Here is a 16319-nt window from a genome sequence, read left to right on the forward strand (position 1 = left end):
TCTTTGGTTTACTTGATGTAACCAGTTTCCCAAATGCAAATTTGCTTTTAAGTGGGTCAAGGCACGTATTGTATGCTGAAAATTAACAGCAAAGACCTGTATCCATGTGGTGCCTGCCATCCTGATCCCAAACCTGTTTTACTTTTGCCCTCGGTCACTTGTGAACTACAGAGACACATGAAGAGCACTTTAGCAGTTGTCCCAGAGTGGATTTTAAGACAGGATGTGCAAAATAATATGAAACTACAGGGAGAAATTAGGTAGGCATCAGAAATGAAAAGGCTACAACTGTTTGGAGTCCAATACATGGGGACACTAGAGAAGCAAATAGATTATAAAGTCCAATAGCTTGTGATCTCTCAAGTGTGAAAACAAACATCAAGTGCCAATGGAAAGAGGGAAATTTTGCAGCTTCTCTGAAATAGTCTAAAAGTTCTTGCTTTGAATGGTCCTAAGACAGAAAATGTAAAAGTGTGACTGGCATGAGGCTGAATATTGGCTCAAACAGTGCAATTTGTGGGAGAAATAAGGAGATACCTTTCTGACAAGGGATTTCTAATAGCACAGGGCTTGAGAGATGAGCATGGAGTACGGAATTCAAAGGCAGAGCGCAGGTTAGATGGTGCAGGGCTTGTGATTAATTCAGATTATCACAAGTGCAATTTAGCACCATAGAATAAGTTCAGGATGAGATCCATGCGATAAGCTGCACAAGCACCAGACATAGACAAGTCCGTCATGCAATTTCCATTTGTGGAGCTTCATCATCCACTTACTGGTCCTGCTCACTAAATCAGAAGCTCATTGAAACGACCAGACCAACGCTTTTTCTATGCTTATCCCTATCCCAAATTACCCTGCCCCCAGGCTCAGGCGAGGGGAAGATAGAGGCCTGAGCCAATAAGCCTTTTGTAGGGGAAAGAGAGGATACATTATCTGGCAGTCCTGAAGAAAAGAAAGCTTTGCACCCCCAAGAAGGGGAGATTCCCATTTTCCTAACGCTTTTAATCATGTGAGGGCCAAGCTATCAGCATATAAATTCTTCTATTTCTTTTATGCACAGAAAGGCTAACCCAGGTTATTTTATGACTGCTTTATAGTTACTTATCTTGCTCCCTTCCTGCCTTTCTAAGCCCTCTGCTGTTCCTAGTGGAAGGATGCAAGAAATACTCCTAACAGCATGAATGAGGACTCAAAGAATTGTCCTCTTTTACGTAGTGGGGTGGGTAAAAGTTTTGTGAGGTCTCTTATGGGATGCTCTGCATAACTTATTTGTGTGTAATTCAGGTATTCCACAGTGTTACAGGTAAAAACTATTACACTTCAACCCTCTCAGCCTCCTGTCCAGCCTTCTGTGGTATCTGGTTGCTCTCTGCAGGGGTAAATATTAACTAGGAGGGAGTTCAGCAGATAAAAATTGGGAACTTAAAACGATAGCAATTTGTCTGAGCTGCAAACAGGCAGTTCTCTTGTTTTATCCCAGAGCACCAGCAACAGGAGGGAGATTTCTTTGCAGTTTAGACAAGGAGGTGGGGCCCAGCCTGGCTGAATGCTCCCAGCATTTGCTGCTGCTCGGCACTGCTATCCAGTTACCCCGGGATTGGGTGTCCCGGCCAGAATCCACCAGACGGGCTCGATGCTGGCAGCTGAAATTCTAGAGGGAAAGCATGGCATTTCCATTCTCACAACAGAGCAAAGGGGATTACGTTTGGCCTCCGTGGGTCCTGTCCCCACCACCTCCCTGCACTTTAGTCCTCCTCCTCCCGACAGGAGCAAACGCTGAAAGTTTCACCCAGGCTTCACGTGGGAAATTGCTGTGTTCTTTGCTTGTTTTCCAGCCTGGAGCACAACCAACCTTGTGCCTGTCCAGTGCTGCTGGATTCCCAAAGCATTTCCCATGCAGTTTCATAGAATCATAGAATAACCAGGTTGGAAGAGACCCACTGGATCATCGAGTCCAACCATTCCTATCAAAATCCCAGCGTAGGGGCTCTTCTCCCTCTATTCCAGACCTGAGACTGCCAAGGAGGGAGGGGTCAGCTGGGAATTTTTGTCTTCAGCTACTTCATCCTACGATGCTGTTTGGTGTGACACATACACCACCACCAACCTGGCTGTGAAAAGGATTGTCCCACGTGATTAAACCACTACTGAGCTTGATCTCTTGCGTTGTACTCCTCCCTAGCCCTTAGGGAGAGCCCTCAGGGACACCAGAGTGGTGATTTGTGACGGTATCACGCTGGAGCAACCTCTGCAGGAGAGAGACCTTGCTCTGAGTGTTGCCTCTTTGAGAAAATGAACTTCACAGGCTGCCCAACAGCAGCCAGATGAGTCCTGGATTGTCAGGGAGTAGCTCAGGACGGGGAGCAAGAACAGGCAGCAGCGAGGTCTCTGTTGCTCCCCAAAGGTTGGGGGGTTCACAGCAGCTGCCGTGGATTCGGCTGGGCTGACTCAGTGGCTTGCGGCTGCCACTGGGCTGGCACTGCTGGCTGTGCCAAAACCTCGCAGAGGGACAGAGACCCAAAGCCAAGCTAAATAAGGAGAGTGAGTAACCAGAGTCAGCAGGGATACAGAGGGATTTCTAGCCCTGCAGCTTCTGCCTCATCATTTCTCACACGAGTGGGTTGTAAACCAAGTATGGGTGGGTGGGATTTCCTAAGTACATTGTCAATATTTCCAATTCATTTTCATCCCACAGAGGAATCATTTCCCGTTTATTTGAGAATACCTATCGCCCACAGCTAGAACAAGTCCAGGCACCAAGATCTCCTTAGCCAGGCAAGTGCTGGCAGCGAGAAAAATCTTTGCGCCATGTGTTTCAAGTTCAGACCTGTACTCACCGAGCATCGCCCTTCACCGGGGTACGGCTTGTGATGAACAACTCCGTATAACAATAAACTCAGTATTAAGTTCAGCTGCATTCCAATTAGCATCTGTCTGCCTGTCCTTCAGGAAAGGTGCGGGCTCAGGTGGGAGGAAACACAGAGTGAAGCAGCACCTTACGAGTCAGCACAGAGAGAAAAGTGAGGACCACATTTGTCTCTGCCTCTGCCATTTGTGATGAGGGGAGATTCCCTGCGTGCTTTTCACACAGCAGAGAATTAGGATCATGTCTTATTCTGGGCTGTTTTCTTCTCCATTACATCCCTTCCACCTTTTGAAATGCCTTTATGGAATTCTGTCCATTGCTCTGACTCCTATAATTTCTGATGCCCTTTTAGACCCAGGCCTATATCTTAAAGTGTCTGACCAGCCACTGTAGCTTGTTAGGGTCTTGCACGGGGTTCTTAAAAAGCAAAGGAGAACCAGTTTGTCACAGATGGCCCCTGCCTGGCTGGAGAACACGTTAAGGTACAGTTAAGAGTCAGGCACTTCCTATACTTCCATACCATGTTATTTCTGAGCCCTTTGAATCTTTTAACAAACCCACAGGATCACCCAGAGATTAAGACAATTCCAGAAATATAATGAGCCAAGAGAAACTTGTTCACCATCTCATATTTGTTGCTTTAATTTTCTCAGGGCTTTCAGTGGCTTTTTTTTTTTTTTTTTTTTATCCACAAGCAGATTCATTCCCAGTGTAATGGCAGGCACTGAAGGCTGGAGTCAGATCTTACAGCTTCTGGTTTATCACTGGTTCCTGGAGGGACACTTGAGGCCACATGTCAGGCTCTGCCCCAAAATGCCCCCTCTAAACCCAGGGTCCTTCTCAGTCTGCACAACCATAGCGCAGTTTTGGTTTTCCTGACATAATCCCAGAGCTTCATTCTCTTCCACCGTCCAGGGTAACATTTTGCTCAGCCTCATTGAGGTGGGATTAAAGATCATCTGAATCCCTGATCCTGGCAGAAGTGTGCGAAGAGCCAGCTGAGCCCTTTTTGGGGGGGAAACCTGGCAGTTGGGAAGGACATGATGCTAGCTGGCGAGAGGGGAGCAGGCATCGCGGTGTCTGGCTTCCAGCAAGACAGCGCTCCTTCCTTCAGTGACATGGATCCCTTCTGTCTGCTTCCTTTTTTCCCTCCTTTTTTTTTTGTCGGAGACACTGTGCCTATAATAAGCATTCAAAATGAGTCTTGCTGGGCCAGGAGAAGGGGAGGGGAAGAAGGAGGGGGAGGAGAGGGTGAGATTTGGGGGGGAGGGGAAAAAGGAAGGAGGGGGTTTAAATAGCAAAGAATTAGAAAAAAAAATCTGATGCAAATCACTAGTAGAGAGAAAATTATGTGCAATTACCCAAGCGATACTGGGCAGCCGTGCCCACCCCAACCAACAAGATCTCATTAACAAGCAGAAAATAAGATTGAAATGGTGTGTAAAAGAGCTGAAAAATGAATTTGAATGCTGCATTTGTCCACAATTACCCCCTCGTTCACACATATTTTATTGCAATTTTTTTATTATTCTTAATCTTTCCATCCCTCAAAGCAGATTGGGAACATCCTGGCATTACAGTTGCTGAGGGAGGAAGCATTAAGGATTCCCCGTTTCCCTGAAAGGAGACCCTTCTCTCACTCGAATTTTAAAGGGTTGGTTTTGGACGGATAAGGATTCATTTCTTCAGCTTATCTTAGTGTAGGAACATGTTCTTCTAATATTCTTTAACCTCAGACGCTCTTGGGTGCCACCCCACATGAGGGTTTTTCTTTAACGTTGCCTCCTGTGTTCCTCTACCTCCCTTTTCCATCACTCCTTCCCCTTTCTCCTCCTCTCCTTTTCCACTCTATTTTTTCCCATGTGTTTTCTGCCCCCATTCCTCTCCCCGCTGCCTCTGCTGCGTTCCCCCTGCAGCCCCATCTCTCTTGAGGACCACGATTCCCTCAAACGAACTATCTGCCCTTCAGAAACGGCTGCTCTCCCTTTTCCGAGTCGCAATTATTCCTCGCACCCTCCTTCTCTCTGAGCCTCCATACGACCTTGAGGCAGAATGCACACAGGATTTTTGGAGAAGGAGGTGAACATGTGCTAATATCCATGTCCTTTTTGTCACCAGGGGGTGGGAAGGGGACATGGTAGCTCCAGGTTTCTCTGCTGAGATTGCGCTGGTGTTTTCCTTTGCTCGGTGTCGAGCACAGCTCCATTTCTCTCAACTTTTAACCTATGTGTCCCAGGAAAGCTGGTATTTTTTCTACTAAAGTTTCTTTCTTTTTTTTTATTTAACCAAACAAAGCCCATCTGCTCTTGTCAATTAGACGCCTCTGCTCCTGGCAACGAGAAAAGGGGAGAACGGAACATTTTTCTCGTGTGAAAATGGATATGTATTTATTTGCCTGATTCTTAATGACTCTGTTTCTGCGTTTAGGGTGGGAGGAGGGAAATTCACTCATTCTGTCAGTCTTGAGGTTTCATGAGATTCCTCAACTGATGTGGATGCTCAGGTCTCACTAAAAACTGATTAAAACAAATAAGGCAGCATCTCATTACCTTAACCCTAATTCTAATGCACTGGGTGGCACTGATTGCGTTTATTCCTGTGTGTTTTCCACTCCAGAAATTGTTCTCTGTGTATTACTGAGATATTAGAATATTAGAAACACTGAAGGATTTCACAGAGCCATAAATCATGGAATGGATTGTGTCAGATGGGACCTCAAAGCCCATCCAGGTCCACCCCTGCCATGGGCAGGGACACCTCCCACTGGATCAGGGGCTCCAAGCCCCATCCAACCTGGCCTTGAACCCCTCCAGGGATGGGGCAGCCACCCCTGCTCTGGGCAACCTGGGCCAGGGCCTCCCCACCCTCACAGCAAAATATTTCTCCCTAAGATCTCATCCCAATCTCCCCTCTTGCAGAGCAAACAGTTGGTTCTTGAGCCTTGAATTCAACAGGAGCTTTGTCATGATCTTTTTTGGGTCCAGGATCAGCGCTGGTGACACTGTGCTATTTGTAAACTGCAGCATCAGAAATGGACAAATTGTGGAGAAAGGGGAATAAAGAATAAATAGAAGTAATACAGGAAAAAAAAAAAAAAGAGAAGAATGTCAAGACCACTGACAGCAGGAAGAAGACATACAGGAGTGTGTGAAAGTGTCTGATAAGCCCCCAGACGTTGGAGGAGGGAGCCACATATTTATGACATACAGGGCTAAGACACAGAAATCTGTACCCATAAGTCTTTCAATATCCCTTCCCACCCGTTTATGGGGTGGTGGGAGCAAAGCCAAAGCGGGGTGGGTGGAACAGACATCGCAAGGGCTCTAATTTCTTCTGAAATCCAGGGCTGCTGGGGCTTTCAGCTCTGTTCAAACACCTCTCCTTTGGGTCCTCTCTCTTTTCCACACCAGGGAGAGTGAGAGGGACTTGGCTGGGAGACACAGGCTTGGAGAATTCAAATGCAGGATTTGCCCTGCTTTGTGATTAATAAGGGAACTCGAGACAAGGCAGGCAGGGCAGATAGAGAAAATGAGAGATTAGCAATTAATACAGCATCCAAGCTGGTGACAGGCATTTTAGAGCGACCTCTGGCATCCAGAGGCAAGAGTTTCACCGTGTGGCTCCAAGAGCTGCTGTAACCCAGGGCCTGGGGAGATGAGGTTGAGCTGTTAGAGGAATCCAGAGACCGCAATGGGGAAAGGCAGCCCCAGAATGAGAGATGCAAGATAGAGGAGAAGCTTAAAAGGAAGGAATGCAAGAAAAGAACTAATTAGGATTCAGAGGCAGGGGCACGCGCGGGTGTTCTTGCACGTCTGTATGCACAAGGGCATCGATATCCTGCGTCACGTTCTGTGTGTGCACACCAGTGTGTGTGCCCATGTGCTGTGTGTGCCTGTTAAAATCCAGCAGCGGTGTAACAGCTGTGCTCCAGCTGTGCCCTGGCCGTGAAAAGCCAGCTACAATAGGAAAAATCCACAGCAATGTACTTTGTGGTGGATCAGGCAGTGACCCCAACCTGCCCCCCTCTTTCTGTGGGGTTGTGGAAAGTATATCAACTTCAGGGAGTGTGACAGAACAGTGGACATACCGTGCTGGGGGAGGAGGTGGGACAGTGAATTGCAGGTATGCGCAAGCCTGTTGTGCTCCTAGGGAGCCGCAAACCTCAGGAAACGCTCCACTGGCGATGGACACAGGGTTGTGCGTTGCTCACATAATTCCATGTTAGGAGGATATGCCGTGACATCCAGCTTACCCAGAACTGATGGATGCATTTTGAAAGGAGTCATTATTCAGTACAGTTTATTTTCTGTTCACTTCACCATCTCCATGTGCTAATGAAGCCTGCATATGCTCCCATCCCAAAGCCAGCTGCTGGGATCACTGCCTCATGGGTTGCAGTGTCTTGGGGCAAAGGCTGCAAGCAGAACTTTTGGGGCTGAGAGGCCAGGGAGGACTTTGCAGGCTGTATCCACCTCTGGAGCATCCTGGAGGGCTTCTCAGAAGAGGTGTTAGGACCTGAAGCACCAGGAGGGGCTTAAGGGGGAGGTGAACCCTAAAGGGATGCTGTGCTCTTCTTTTGTGTGAGATTGAAGGGAGTTTGGGCATTGTAACAGCTTGCAGTGTGTTCATCTGACAATCTCTCTTGATGCACCACGTGTGGAGCGGGAAGAGCTACATGGCTGTGAAGTTTGGGGTCACAGAACTGTGCAAGGAATTCTGCAGTGTACGGGGAGCATGGGAAGTGCAAAGAGGAGGAGATACAGCAACAGACAAATAATGGGGAGTTTTCAGGTTGCGGGGTGTCTGGCATGTGAGGGTTTCGACGTTGTGCAGTGCTGGACATGAGGGAAGATGGCTCGGGTGCGGCAAGGCCTCCTGCTGCAAGATTCTGGTCCTTGCCTCCATCAGACAGGCGTGCACGAGATCAATTTACAGCGGGGGCTGAAGATCAGAAATCCCAGCAGGGTCTGGGGGGCGTGAGCTGTAAACTGATCAAAGGTGCAGAGGGTCTTAGCTCGCCACAGTAAGCCGGAGTCAGCCCTTAAGCCTATCCAGTTTGGAGATGAGGGGGATCTTATTTCAGGGAATAAGTACCTGAAAGGGAATCTTGAGCCACAGAGGTGAAAGGGTGGGGAGCTGCTCACCAAGCAGCTAGAGGGAAATAGCAGGGACTGGTTTGAGAGACAGAAGAGAAGGAGGCAGGGCTGACACCGAGAGAGGTGTTTTGGGGTAGGAATTCACCCACCAAGCTAGCACAGAGCTGAAACAGGGCTGTCTGAACAACCCACACTGATGGGAGCTCTCACCATGGCTCTTGCTTCAGCGCAAAGCTCGGTCTGGAACCCACCGATGTGTGGGACCAAGCCTGGGCTGAGGCAAACCTTGTGGGGAGCTCAAGGGGAATATCTGCAGTTGGGGGAAATATCTGCACCACTGCAAGCCCCACTCCTCCCTTTTGGAGGAGCGCTGGTGGGGAGACACTCCAGATGGGGAACAGGGAAGAGGGAAAGCGAAGGCTGCTGGTGTCTTTCCCCTGAGATATGGAGCAGCAGAGAGAGCCCCTCACAGCCTCCTCTCTCTGTCTCTCTCCCAGCTTTTTTTCCCCCTCTCCGTTCCCTTCTTCCTCCCTCTCCTCTCTCCTTCCATTTGATGTGGAGGAGAGCTGTCTGCCACTCGCGCGTCTGTACCGAGAAGGGATCAGAAGTTTCAGCGAGCGCTCGGCGCCTCTCCTTTGATCCATGTCCTGAGGCCTGCTTGACAGCGAAAAAAAGCATGGAGACAAAACGACTCAGTCAAAGTGATTCCTGACAACTGTCTCCATGAGATAAGGAAGCTCTCTGTGTCTTCGTTCTTTTTTTTTTTTTTTTTTAATACCGCCTCTCCGTTTCCATAAGAAGCGGAGTCACTTTAAACCAGAAGAGCCAGCCAACAGCCAAGCTGCACAGAGAACCGCTGAGCAGAGAGTGCCTGGCTGAGCTTATCATATTCCCTGTCTCCTTTTCCATTCCTTTCTCCCTCTTTTCTTTCTTTTTTTCTTTTTTTCTCTAAAAACCAACTCTTTTTCCCATTTTGCTTTCCCTCCTCTCCTCATGCTGTGTTACCCTGCTGCCTTACCCTGATGCTGCCTCTAATTATGCAGTTGCAGAGAAAGCCCAGCGCATTTGCAGGTGGCTGGGACATTATTTAGCTCAATCCCAATCACAGGGAAGTGCCTGCCTTCCCCGCAAGGGGCTGAGGGGGAGAGAGAAAGCCTCACACGTTATCTGACAATAACCAATCCTTTTAGGGATCGGCAGCAGGCCTCATTAATAGCAAGACATCATGCACCGCTGGCCACTTAAGTGGCCCTTAGAGCTGTTTCCCTGCTGCTGAGCCCTAGATTTCCTTATTATTGTTTTATTTTCCTTGCCTAGTTCATGCCACTTACGCATGGAAGTGTCCCCTGTTCCCTCCTCGCCTCCGGGATTCTTGCAGGAATGAGTTTGCGAGGGCTCAGCAACACTAATCCTCACTAGAGGATGCAAAACTCAGCACATGGAGGAGCAGGATGCACACCTTGGAAGGGGATGGTGCTTGCGGCTGGGCTGGCAGGGGGTCCCCAAACACACGGGCTCCCTCCAGGACAAATGCGACGCAGAAGGGACAGGGAGGTGGCCTCAAAGACTGTGATGCTGAGGGCAGCCTGGTTTGGACACACAAAACAGGACCACTTAATCCAGGTGAGGAGCTAGGAGACAGCAGACCTGGCATGGCTTCTGTGCTTCCCCATCCGTAACTTCCTAAAGCTGGAGGGGACCTGGGGCTTGCTTGAGGTGACAAAGCCTGGGAATGGGGAGATGCTCAGTGATCCCTGGCAGGATGGGGGACCAGCCCCGTGCTCCTGCTGCCTCAGTTGGTGGGGACAGGGATCAGAGTTCATCCCAGCAGCAACACAGACCCTCTTTGCCAGGGAGTTCCTCTTCCTTCCTCGCCATAATTAGGCTATTGTTGTAGGTCTGCTCCAAAGTCAAACTCCATTAGCATGCAGGGTGGGGGGTGGAGGGGAGCGAGGGGGGACACACAGAGGGAGAGATTCCCTTCCCCCCAGAACTGTGCTGTGCTGCGCTGATAAACAGTAAATATCGGGGAACAGGATTTCCACATTATCAGAGTGCAGCAGAAAATCAAAATTTCAGTCTAAATCCAAGGAGACGAGGCTCATAAGCTCCTCCAGCTGATACAGACGCCGAGCCCAGCCGACAAGGCTCAGGAGGCACAAAATAACAGTTTTTGTTCAAAAAAAATAAATAAAAGGAAGAAAAGAAAGAAAAAAGCATGAATGAAAGGGGAAAAGCAAGAAATATTTGGGGGCTTAGGGTGAGAAGGAGAGAAGAAGAGGTGGTGCAGAGCAGAGCATTGTCTGATGTCGCAGCCCTTTTCCGATGAGGAAATAAACACCCAGGTGGGTTGGGGAGGGGGCTGGACACTGCCCATCCAATGAACTTCCCAACTGGCGGCTGTGGCTCAGCAGAGTGTTGCTTGGGGATCGACCTGTAGGACACTGACAGCTGCTGGAGGATGATGGCAAACCTTTAAGTAGCGATTAGAATGCGCAGCTGAGCACAAATCCAGCCCCGAATTAGGATCCACATGGGGTCTCCCCGACCCTAAAAGCAAATACCAGATTCAGCAGCTCTGTCAGGAGTGTGGGGCTGCCAGCTCTAATGAGGCTCTGGGCCACAAGTGCTGCTAATAGCATCTCCATGCCCTGCTCTGACAGGGCAGACCGGGCAGAAGCCATCCCGGGTGGCCACCAGTTCCTGCCGTGGGAATCATGGAAAGGAGGTGATGCCGAGGCTGCCTGGGAACCGCTTCCCGCAGGGCTCCCTAAAAGGAGCCAGCAGTGGTGAGAGCAGGTCAGGAGAGCTGGGCTGGAGGTGGTCACTGGCATTGCAGTGAAAAAGGGGTGCAGTTCTGCCTGCTTCTGAGGGAATTCGCTCCCTCTTCTTTTGGGGCATGGTTTCACAGTGCTTTCTGCTCTCCCAGCGCTTTCTGCTCTCCCAGCGAGCAAGGTGGTTTCATTGCCAGATAGGGCTGGTGTTCCTGGGGTGTTCAGTTCAGCTGCTTGCATCCTTGGCTGGATCTAAGCTGTGTTACCAGATGTGTGCAGGTGGATGAGGTACTGAGGGACATGGTTTAGAGATTGGTGGGAACGGTTGGACTCGATCCGGTGGGTCTCTTCCAAACTGGTGATTCTATGATTCTATGATCTTGCCTAGACATGAGACTCCATAAAACCATTGCTTGTTGCAGAATCTGTAGTTCCAGGTTTTTAGCCCAATAAAATGCATGTTTTGGCACAACACCAGAGGCTCTGAGCTCTCCCTGGGGTTTTTAGTCAGGGCTACTTGAAGCAATGGAAAACTAAAAGCAGAGACCAGTTTCAGAAGATGTTTTCTTGGTTTCTGCAGCTTTTGTTTCTGCCCTCCTGTTCCCATCCTGAGGCCAAGAGGCTCGTTGTAACCCAGAAAGCGATTCCTCACTCTGCAATGCTTCCTTCACTCCTGGTCTCTATGCAGCAGTCATGCCTCTTTCCCTACCTCATTTCTATGCCCATCTATAAAGTGGTATCTCTCACACAAAGAATTTTAGTATCAGTGTTCCAGCTCCAGGAGGTTTCTGATATAAACTCCATCCATACCATACAGATCCTGGGATATCAGTGGAACTGAACCCCCAGTATTTAGGTTTCTCGCAGGCAAAGGCTTAAGGCTCTCAGTAACTTCAATGCTTGAGTGACTTCTGCTGCCAAGGAAAGGAGGAGTCTTCATTCCACATGAGGAGGAGGCAGGTGTAAGAAATGCCTCTTGGAATCATCTTCCATCGCTCCACCAGGGGAGGTTCAGGCTTGACATCAGGAAAAAAATTTTCATGGAAAGGGTCATTGGGCACTGGCAGAGGCTGCCCAGGGAGGGGGTTGAGTCACCTTCCCTGGAGGGGTTTAAAAGATGGGTGGATGAGGTGCTGAGGGACATGGTTTGGTGATCAATAGGAATGGTTGGACTCGATGATCCAATGGGTCCTTTCCAACCTAGTGATTCTGTGATTCTATGATTCCCTAAAGGCAAACCACCTTGCACTTGTTAACATAAGGGTACTTACAGGATGGTGCCACCAGTGTTGGATGTCCCAACCCCTTTGCACTGTTGGCTCAGATCTTTGCTTTGTGCTTTCTCTCTTCTCTTCAGTATTGAGGTGGGTGGAAAGGTCTGGGTTTTGTTAAGAATTCCTTCCTTCCCTTCTCACAGGAAAAGAGAACAACAACCAGAAATCCTAAAACTGAAAACTTCAAAGTCAGAATTAGGTTTGCATCTTTCTGGTCACATCACCTGGGTCTGATGTCAGTGTTACAGGAGCAGCAGGGCCAGTTTACATCAGCTTAGAATCTGTCCATACATTGTTAAGAGTAAGTGCCCCACATCCCTTTAAGATCTTAATCCTGTACCTTGGGACTGGTATTTCAAAATCCCTGGGCATGCACACAGGGCTTTCTTCTGCTGTTTAGCAGAGTTAGCATTGCCTTAGGTGTCACTGTTTGAACAGTCATCAGCTCAGCATTTTGGCCTCTGTTAACTATAAGAAAGGCTGATTTAGCACTGAAACAAGTGCTGGAAGGCTAACCAGCATGGACTGATGTATCAAATAAATCTCACTCAAGACAAGTACCATCCAGAGGACAAACTGAAAGTCATGGGAGAATTTGGCTTTCAGGATCTCCAGTGCCTTCTGCCATCCAATTTCTTTTACTACAGCACTGACCCTCAGCTCTTGCTCTTGGCCTGTTGGTCAACCCATTGTGTGCTCTGTCTTTTTCCATCACATCCACATCGTTACACCAGCTCTGCAGCCTCATTCTCTCAGCCATGCCAGAGCATTGCTAGTCCCCTCATCATGCCAGTTATGGCCTCTTCCTCTTTCCCCCACTGCTCATAGCCTAGCTCCTGTGTCTCTCCTGGTCTGCTCCCCTTGCTTTATTCCACCTGGGGTATCAGAGCTGTGGTCCCTGCAAGAGGCTTTCTCAAACCTCTCAAGAGCTGCAGGCTTGTCTGGAGGGCGAGAGGTCAAGCACCAGCAAGTGTTTCCGTTTAGTTCCAGATACCAGCCTGACAGGTGGGTGCCTCTTGATTAATTCCCAGCTCCCCTAAATGATCCCGTCATCATGTGCTGTGGTCCCGTACAAGCCTAGGCAAAGTTGGGAGGGAAAAGAGGAGAATATCGGAATGCATTAGATTGTCTCCATTCAGGCTCTTGCAATGGGACTGTGGCCTGGAACGGTTGCAGATCTTCACCTCCAGCAGTTGTCATGCTGACAGGGCTTTCAAGTAAAGATCTGCTTAGGAAGCACGGCCAGAAGCCTTCAAAGACCCCCAGTTCTCCCAGCTTGGCTGCTGTGGTGCAGTTCTGGGCTAACTGCATCTTCTTGCTAATCTACTGTGATGCAAATGTCCAGCTGAGGTTGATATGGTCCAAGAAAATAAGGATTTGGAATCAAGGGAGCATTCTCATCATCTGATCTGAGTTGAGCCTTTGGAGGTGGGCTCTGAAGAGATTTGTGAGCTCTGCGTGGTGCAGTCTGGCTGCTGCTCAGTGCATCAACCAGCTTGTGTTGTTTCCCGACCAGTAACAGCTATGGTAGCATCCTTTTGGTAATCTTGAAGCCAACATAGTCATAGAACCATAGAATCATAGAATCACCAGGTTGGAAAAGACCCATAGGATCATCCAGTCCAACCATTCCCATCAATCACTAACCCATGTCCCTCAGCACCTCGTCCACCTGTCCCTTAAATACCTCCAGGGAAGTCATTCTGTCACTGGAAAGCTCACAGCCATTTAAACTCATGATCAGAATTAAAAATATCTATACTCATCATGATACGGTGATCCTCCCTTTCTCACCATTATCATTTAAAGGTAACAAAGAACATCACCCAAATTCATTCCTCTTAACTGACACACTTCAATAAGAGACTCGCTCATCTCACATGCTCTTTGTGGTGAGTGCAGAGAGGCATGGACCTTCAGAAAATGAGTCAGAGCCGAGGAAAGCTGAATCACCCTTTACTGACGCCATGGACTATGCAGAGATTTATTTTGTCTTTATTGGAACAAGTCTTTTGATCAAGTTTAAGGCCAAGGAGGTATCTTTCCCCATATCTCTCTCTTATTCCCTCTTCAACACGCGCAGGTTTATAACTCTCTCCAGAAATGCTGGAAGTCTCACTCAGACATCTCCGCACACATTCATGCTGGAGAAACTCTGGAAGTTTACGTAGCTGAGTGAATTCCAGAGAGTGGGCGAATCTCAGTTACCCAGTTAATGCTCTGCAAGGTCCTGTGGAAGGTGTTAGTGGAAAAGCTCAGGAGAGGGAAGGTGGTTTAACATTTGTGGCAGCAGAGTATTGGAAATCGTAAGACTCTCATGCCATGCTGCTAACTTGGGGGCCCAACCCTGGAAAAGCAGGTACTGGTGTCTACAGTGCTTTCCCCACTCATGTATCAAGGAGAGCAAACATCAGTCCACCGCATAGAAATGTAGAGGCTAAAATCACAAAGGGCTGCAAAACTGCCCACCTGGAGCCCAGTGTCCAGTTCTGGACTCCCCAGCATAAGAAGGACACGGAGCTGTTGGAACGGGTCCAGAGGGGGCTACAGAGATGATCCGAGGGCTGGAGCACCTCCCATCCAAGGCCAGGCTGAGAGAGTTGGGGTTGTTCAGCCTGGAGAAGAGAAGGCTCTGGGGAGACCTTAGAGCAGCTTCCAGTGCTGAAAGGGGCTCCAGGAGAGCTGGGGAGGGACTGTTCATCCAGCACCCCAGAGCTGTTCGAGCCTCATGAGGAGGAAACATCCAGCAATGCTGAGGTTTAGGGAAGCAGCCAATGCCTGAACACTATTTCTTTATTTAAAAAAAAACCAAACCCAACTTATTAAAATTTTGCCCATCTCCATCTCCTGCTTATTCCAATACCGGCAATTTCTGTGGATGAGATATCAGCTCCCAGCATCTCCCAGCCTCAGTGCTTCGGTTCTATGGAGACAGAGAGAGCAGGGGGGGAGGGCAAAAAAACTGCAAGCAAAATAAAAAGCCGCTATCTGACAGAATCTCTCCTGGGGATCTCAGTTATTAAAAAAAAAAAAAAAAAAGGAATCATTTTTCTCTTCGCTGCTGTTTGTTAAATGTGCGGGAGCCATAGGCAAATTTTTGCTAATTTTGTGCATGCTTTTATCATAGTGGTGATTCACTGGCAGCTTTATCCTCTGATAAGTGGATTAGTTGTTGAGCTAAACAAAAAGGTGTTTGACAACCAGGAAGCTCTAAAGAACATATTTGTTTTCCAAAGAATGGAGCTGTGTTTGTTGCTCTGTGCGGTGTTGGGGGGGGGGTTGGTGTGAATTGCATTAGCCGAAAGGAAAGGCCCCAAAGCTTTTCTCTTGTACACAGGGCTGCGGTTTGGTAGGAGCGTCTCCCTTCTATTAGCAGCAGGTTGGGTTTCATTTATTTGCTTTGGTTTAGCGCTGGGGTGATGCTGATTAGGGAGTGGCTGAGGAGCCGCGGTGGTGTGAGAGCACAGCATCTTCTGGCAGCAGGGCCAGGCACGCGCCAGCTTCACTTGGGACTGAGCATCACAGCTCTGCCAGATGGTTAGGAAAGCCCTGTGGCTCCCAGTTAGACCTGGACCTGTAAAGCTGGGAGCCAGACTGAGGGCACACAGAGATAAATTGCCTCAGTGGTAGAGAATAGGGCTAAAATAACAAGCTTAGCTTTATCTAAGGCTTTCATCATAATATCTGAGCATCTCACCATCCTGGGATGGGTTTCTCCTTATAGCACCGTGGGGAAGGTTGTTATCTCCAAGGCCAAGAGCGGAGGCACAGAGGTTTTATCCCCCTTAAATGTAAGGCAGGAACCCAAGACTTTGTCAAGGCCCTATGGTAGCCCATAAGACCTGAGAAGGTAAGTGTTCCCCAGTTAGTAATTCCATATTTGTACACAGTTCGATGTTGATTTTCAGTCCTTTGGAGTCCTCCCATCCTCTCTCACTGCTCAGACACCTACAGCCCTTTGGCTGTATTAGCCGAGGCAGGGAGACAATGGGAAGCTTTCCCTTGGGACTGCAAGAGCTTGGAGCCAATCACAGTGGCTGGGGCCAAGGTCTGCCCAGCCCAGCAGGTCCTGTACAGTAATGACCACAAACAGACTCACGAGAAGCAAGGACAGGGTGCTCTCCTGGCCTCTTGCTATTTTCAGCTCAGGGAATTTCCTTAAAAATTTGTCTGGGAATTCTCAGTGGACTTTTCTTCCAAGGACTTATCCAATTTCTTCATGCAGCCTAGCATCTATTTCTTCTCGTGGCAAGGAGTCCCACAGGCTGACTTCGCCACATGAAGCACGGTTTCATTTTCCCTGGAT

At 48.7% G+C, this 16319-nt stretch overlaps 1 protein-coding gene across 2 annotated transcripts in view; it reads left to right on the plus strand.

The window, feature by feature from the left end:
• The window catches only part of PAX7 (paired box 7), a 106598-nt gene that overhangs the window by 68922 nt on the left and 21357 nt on the right, over positions 1-16319 (plus strand). The window lies entirely within an intron of this gene.

Source organism: Phaenicophaeus curvirostris, chromosome 22 (genome assembly GCF_032191515.1).
Source record: "Phaenicophaeus curvirostris isolate KB17595 chromosome 22, BPBGC_Pcur_1.0, whole genome shotgun sequence".
Classification (NCBI taxonomy): Eukaryota; Metazoa; Chordata; class Aves; order Cuculiformes; family Cuculidae; genus Phaenicophaeus; species Phaenicophaeus curvirostris.